Source organism: Neolamprologus multifasciatus, chromosome 16 (genome assembly GCF_963576455.1).
Source record: "Neolamprologus multifasciatus chromosome 16, fNeoMul1.2, whole genome shotgun sequence".
Lineage (NCBI taxonomy): Eukaryota > Metazoa > Chordata > Actinopteri > Cichliformes > Cichlidae > Neolamprologus > Neolamprologus multifasciatus.
Genome location: NC_140454.1, coordinates 11,570,376 through 11,576,877, shown reverse-complemented (window position 1 = coordinate 11,576,877; position 6,502 = coordinate 11,570,376). Strand labels below are relative to the sequence as shown.

The following is a 6,502-nucleotide window of genomic DNA, read 5'->3' as shown; positions in this document are numbered from 1 at the left end:
CTGTTCTCACTAGTGGCCCCTGCGTACCCCAACCCGTTCTGCAATGTGTGCCTTTGTAACAGGGTCATAAATCACATCTTGTTATAATTACACAAAATGTGTTCTAAACCCCCAAACTGTTCCTTTTATACCTGACTTTTAGGACCTCCAAGCCTGTAGTTATGTTCATTATCAGTTAGAGCCCCTCCTCATTCTTTTCTTCTTCTTCTTTGGTGCAATCCTATAAATACAGTGTACCCCTTTTGCCTCTCCCCTTTTCTACAATTCCCCTGTGGGAGAGGTGGGTGTCATTTCTTTCCAACACCTTAAAACACACATATAATGCATATTTACCCACCTGGATGTTTCTGATTGCGATTTTAGTTCAATTATTGTCATTATTAAGCCTGTTTTTTGTTAGATGTTATAAGTGTGTACTATGTGTGTATCATAAATGTGTTTTAGGCGCCATAAATGCTAGCATGAATATATATTCCTTGCTAGCTTGGAAGTTGTGGTGGGTTGAGCTAACCCTCTTCCCCACTGTTTGTATTTGGTCATAGGAGCTGGAGCGGGCAAATTATTTACTTGAAGGTCTTTCTTTCTTTTACCTTTTTTTATCAGGTATGTCGGATTTCATGTTGTTGTTTTTGTTTTATCTTATGTCAAATATGTTACGTGTAAATGCATACTTTATGTTTAATGTAAAAATAAATGCCAGCCCTTTTCTACAATTCCCCTGTGGGAGAGGAGCTGGAGTGGGCAAACTATTTATTTGGAGGTCTTTCTTTTACCTTTTTTATCAGACACAATGCAGAATCACACCGGTTACACTTTTTCTATTTTTTTTTGTATACTATATCCTTCTTGATTGTATATGTTTGTTATTTATTCCTGTTGTCTTACTATTTATACTTTATTCCAGCCCAGCTGTTGTGGAGCACTCACAATTTTGTTCTACATGTACATTGGCAATCCGGTGTTGTGCCAAAAAGTGATTGCCTGGCAAAAAGTGATTTCCAATGTTTTTGTGTGTTTTTTATGTGTAATATCGTTATGTATGCTGCTAAATAGACTTTGGTGAACAGGTATTACAAAGGTGTTATATATAAAATTTTAAAAAATTACCTGTTTCTCAAGTATCTTTGTAACTGTGTTATTGTACTTACATTATAATCATTCAGCTCCCTATTGTCCACTTAAAATATGTTTACAGAACTATTTTTGCATTTGTTGGAATTTAAGCTGTGCTCTTGGCCAGATTACTCTTAAAAGAGACATTTTTAAAGTCAACAATATATTTTTTTTAACTGCATAAATAAAGGATACACAAAAGTCACTGCCAAAAACTGATTGCAGCTTCTACCTTGTTACAGGAATGTTGTTTGTTGCTCAAGATGACGTGATATCATTCATGAAGGATACATGTGACATATGTTTCACATATTATAGACCAACAAGTTGTTTATAGCAGTTTAAATACAAGCAATCAGTTTTTGGCAAATACCGGAAGTCTATTTTTGGCAGAAAATCTCTTTTTGGCACAACACCGGTCTTTAAGTGATGACGTGACAAATCCGGCTTTTGTGTTTTTAACATATTTTAATGCTTTGTATCTTGTTATATTTAATCTCCAAAAGCCCCTACAAATAGTCAGTGATCACTGTCGGCCTCTCTCGGTTTTCATTACCGCTATTCATTTTAAAGCTCAGTTTTTAAACCCTTACGATGTAACTACAGCCCAGCCCATGCAGCAGTACTGTATTTTCCGCACTATAAGGCGCACTTAACATCCTTTAATTTTCTCAAAAATCGGCAGTGCGCCTTATAATCTGGTGCGCCTTATCTATGAATTCTGGCTGTGTTTACTGACCTCGAGCGGATTTTATGTGGTACACGGCACTCAAAAATCTGTCAAAAAATATTTTAGTACGACTTTGCTAAGCTACGAAGCTGCACCGCTTGATGAATTGTCTGAGCGTTATGGCTACCGTAGTCAGGAGCCTCGCGGCTCATAGTAATCTGGGTCCAAAACTCTGTCCACGTCAGGTCCCAAACAAACACTGTGTAAATTCTTTCATCTTTAATAAAATGATACACCTGGTAAATGATTGCCGCTTTACCAGGTGTATCAATTAAGTTTAACATCCAGGCATCCATGAAAATATAATTTATTAAATTAAACGGAGTTAGAAGTTAGCAGGAAGTTAGTAGATAGTTAGCTCACTGGTTTCGCTAGTTACCATAACATGATATATCATGTTCTGACTGAGAGATTTCTGGAAAAAAAAACAACGTATAAATAAAAATAAAAAATAAAAAAAATAAAAAAATAAAACGTCACTTCCAACATGAATGTAGAGAGAAAACTACACAATAGTGACGTTTGTAGGATTACTGAAGTTGGGCTAGATGGCATATAATGCTGTGCTAGTGATCGCTAGCGACACCGCTATGTTAGCATACCAAAGCATAAAACTGTGAACCTGGAGAATGAACGCTAACCTTTTTCCACTTTTTTTGACAAATGCAATTGCCTGGAAAATTGCTGTAAACGGACCAAACTTCAGTAGGAGAGAACAACTGAGATAGTCCAGCCACAATATGAGGTTAGTCATTAATGTAAGATAAGATAACCTTTATTAGTCTCACACGTGGGAAATTTGTTACAGCAGAAAGTGGACAGTGCAAAGTTACATAGCAAAAATGAGAAAAACACTGGAATAACATATACTGTTGTTCCAGTGTTTATAGAGCAGCTACCAGAGAATTCAATATTAATGAATTAATGGCATGGAAGTGGAGGAAGCTAGCGGAATGAGTTGAGTAAAGTTTGACTTTTCTGACTGATTTGTTTCGTTAAATGCGCTATATAATGCGGTGTGCCTTATGTATGAACACAGACCCGTTTGTCGACAGTGCGCCTTGTGGTCCCATAAATACGGTATATAAATGACTAACCTCGCATTGCGGATGAATTATCTCAGTTGTTCTCCTGACTGAAGTTTGGTCTGTTTACAGCATCCTGTCAAGCGATTGCATTGGTCCCTGACCATCGAGAATCCTCACGTTAACTTTTATCAAGTGAGAAAAAGTTAGCATTCACCCTCCAGCTTCACTGTTTATATTATGCTGCTAACGAAGCTGTGTCACTAGCAATCATGTATATATTGTTATATATCAGCTAACCAAACTTTAGTAACCCTACAAAACATCCCTGCTGTTTAGTATTCTGTCTTCATTTATGTCGGAAGTGATAGCAGAGCTGCAGGTTTTAATTCGTTTCAGAATTCCCTCAGTCAGGACATGCTATATTGTATTTAGATGGACGCCAGCGAGCTAACATCCTGCTAACTTCTAACTCCGTTAAATGTCAAATTCCATTTTCATGGATGCCTGGATGTTAAACTTAATTGTTGCACCTGGTAGAGCAGCCACACTGATCATTTTATTACAGATAAAAGAATTTAGACAGTTTTTCAACTCTCAGTGATGCCACAGTGATCATTTAACTTGTGGACCTGCAGCAGAGTTTGGGCCCAGACTAATGACGTCAGACTTAAAGAACAGATAAAGGGTTATTCTATGCTATGAATTCCATTAGAAATCAGAATTAGTTCAGAATAGGAGTATTACACAACATATTAGGTTTTTTATGATTTTATTTGCAGTTCTGCTCCTGCTAAATTGCTTTAATGAAATATTAAACATTCAAAAATCTAAATTGTGGACATTCCCTTTTTAATCATTGGTTTGTCATGGTCTGCTGGTGGAGAGTGAGGTGGACCCAGGAGCAGACACAGGCAAGGAGGTGGAACTGAACTTTAAACAAAAGGCAAGCCTTTATTGTGGCTGATACAAAGGCAAGACAAAACAACAGGGATAGTGGCTAAACTAAACTAGAACCTAAACTGGTGAAACTAAGAACTGTGAAAACTATGACGGCTTTGACAATTATGAACAAGACTTTGTGCTAAGACATGAAAGAACTATGAACCATATACAAGAACAAGCGACATGAACATGACCTGCACAGAGTCTTGAAACCTGACATGACCTGAGGGATGAAACACACATGATGTGACACTGATGAAGAAACACGGGGCTTAAATACATTGAGGAATAACGAGGGGAATGAGACACAGGAGCAGAACACAGCTGGGAGTAATCTGACATGACAAGACCAAGAGGAAGTAAAACTCAATACACTGACATAGGACACAGACTTTCAAAGTAAAACAGGAAACATAACAGACATGGACTTGACTAGGGGAGACAGCAACCATGGAACACAGAAACAGAAACCAAAAGAGGATAAACAATGACAAAATCAAGGTTCAATAATGATACAAAACTCAAAACACTGGGTCATCAACCCAGGACCATGACATGGTTAAACAGTAAAGGTAAAAATGTGGCCTTACAAATTTACAGATGCTTGGGGATTGCAAGGCCAACCTGGCAAGCATGGCTTCATCTAGAGCTGGGCGAGTCTCCTACCAGGCTCCATCCAAGTTCTGTTTGCCTAATGGGTAATACTCATAGGATCAGAGACTTTAAAAGGAGAGCTGGTTCCAGACATTCCTGTACTAGGGGTGCCTGGTCAAAATCCACACTTCAGAAATTGACTACATAAAATATGCAAAACTCCATTAATAGTACAACTACTAAAATAACAATAAAAAGATTTTAAGTTATTAATGCCCCGAATAGAATAGAATAGAATAGAATAGCCCTTTATTGTGAATGTACATGTACAAGGAAATAAAGCTTTAGAGTTTTTTTGGTAGTCACTTCCTTTTTTCTTTGTCAGTGCTCCAAAATTTCCCTCAGCACAGCTATTCTTCAAGGGGGTTCCTACCACAACTACCACAAAGGTATGTCATGGTGTTCCTTTATTTTATTTTGACATGCTTTTGGTCTTGTATCACAGGTGCAAGTCGTGCATGCTATAATTACACACAAGCGTATGTAGTATGACTTCACTATAGTCTGTCCATTTTTTGGAATCATATTTTATTATGTATCATTTCTCTTTTCTTTGTTTCAGAAATCATATTCTGTAAAATTAAAAATAAATCCTTCACATTTCATTATTGTGCCTTACAGTTTTTTTTCTCTACATTTTTTGCAGTATTCTTACCAGTCAGTAATGTTTTGATAAACATATAAAGCCATTTGGTGTCTTAAAGTGGTGGTGAAAGGGTTTTAATTCTTTGGTCACAGACTGAGTTTATGTTTTGACATGTGAAAAAGGCTTTCTTTTGTTTTAGCATCTATTGCACAGGTGATTCTTAGTTATGTCAGGAGAAATGCCCTAACTTTTTTGAAAGCTGCATTATGAGTAGTAAGGGTGCAACAATACTCGTATCAATATTGAACCGTTCGATACAGTGTTTTCGGTTCGGTACGCATATGTATCGAACAATACAAAATTATTTATTTATTTTATCAACTTTTCTTCTGACCATGCTGTCTGTGTTGAGCGCTCAGTGGATCTGTGTTCGACTACTCTGCCTAGGCTGCACTGTCGACTGCAGATCCACTGAGCGCAGTGCAAGCTAGCAAGACAGAAGCTAAGCTAAGCAACATGGCAAATTGAACCTCCCCCACCCTCATTCAGATCTGGCGTTTGGAACTATCTTGGTTTTCATGTGAAGTATGACCCTGATGGTAAGCGCGTCATGGACAAAAGTAAAACAGTATGTCGGATGTGCCATGCAATGCTCAATTGGTGGGAACTAGTGCGTTAGCGCAGTTAGCTTGTTAACGTGTTGACGCCGTCCAGCCCCATGTGCGGGGCAATCCGCAGTAACTCGTTAACAGAGATTTGCCGCGTTATAGCGTTAATGTCATTTTAACGAGATTAACGCTGACAGCACTAGTGGGAACACAACGAATATGACTACACATTTATGCCGACATCATCCTAGTGCAAAGACAAGTGGAAGCAGACAAAAACAACAAGCACACATGCTACAAACTTTACCCGAGTCATTTAGACAGCCGTTAGCACATGATTCTCCTTATGGGGACCTGATATGTTTAATATGCTGCTGAGAATATACCCCAGAAGAAGCATATAGTATAGCTTTTATTTTGGAAGGAGCCATTTCTCTGTAATAAACTGATTTCTCGATCAGATAGATTTATTATTTTATTACTTTGTTGTTTCAGCAACATTACATTTAAAAACTGTACTTTTGAGTTAAAATATATATTTATAATTTTAAGAAATGACAAATTAAAATGCATAAACATTGTTTTGTATCGAAAAAATATCGAACCGTGACACCAAAGTACCAAAGTATCGAACTGAACCGAACTGTGAATTTTGTGTATCGTTGCACCCCTAATGAGTAGGGATGGCAATTCATAGTTTTCATTTGATGTCACAGCTCCTGGGACATGCAAAAAACAGTACTGCAGTCCTTTCTCCTCCAGTGTAATTTACATGTATTTACAGCTGCCAAAAGGGCATATAGTATAGCACCAACATGTGAACATTTCTGCTAACCCTGAC

The 6,502-nt window shown here is 37.6% G+C and overlaps 1 protein-coding gene across 3 annotated transcripts in view; it reads right to left on the bottom strand.

Annotated features, from left to right (window-relative positions):
• The window catches only part of LOC146500345 (CD209 antigen-like protein A), a 231,089-nt gene that overhangs the window by 10,361 nt on the left and 214,226 nt on the right, over window positions 1-6,502 (bottom strand). The window contains exon 1 of one of the 3 annotated variants that reach the window (XM_085135259.1): window positions 1-807. This exon is cut by the window's left edge and continues 668 nt beyond it. The exons of the other annotated variants lie outside the window; for them this stretch is intronic. The gene's annotated coding sequence lies outside the window, so the exon portion shown is untranslated. Of the gene's footprint in view, window positions 808-6,502 lie in introns of those variants that run through there. 3 annotated transcript variants of the gene reach the window in all.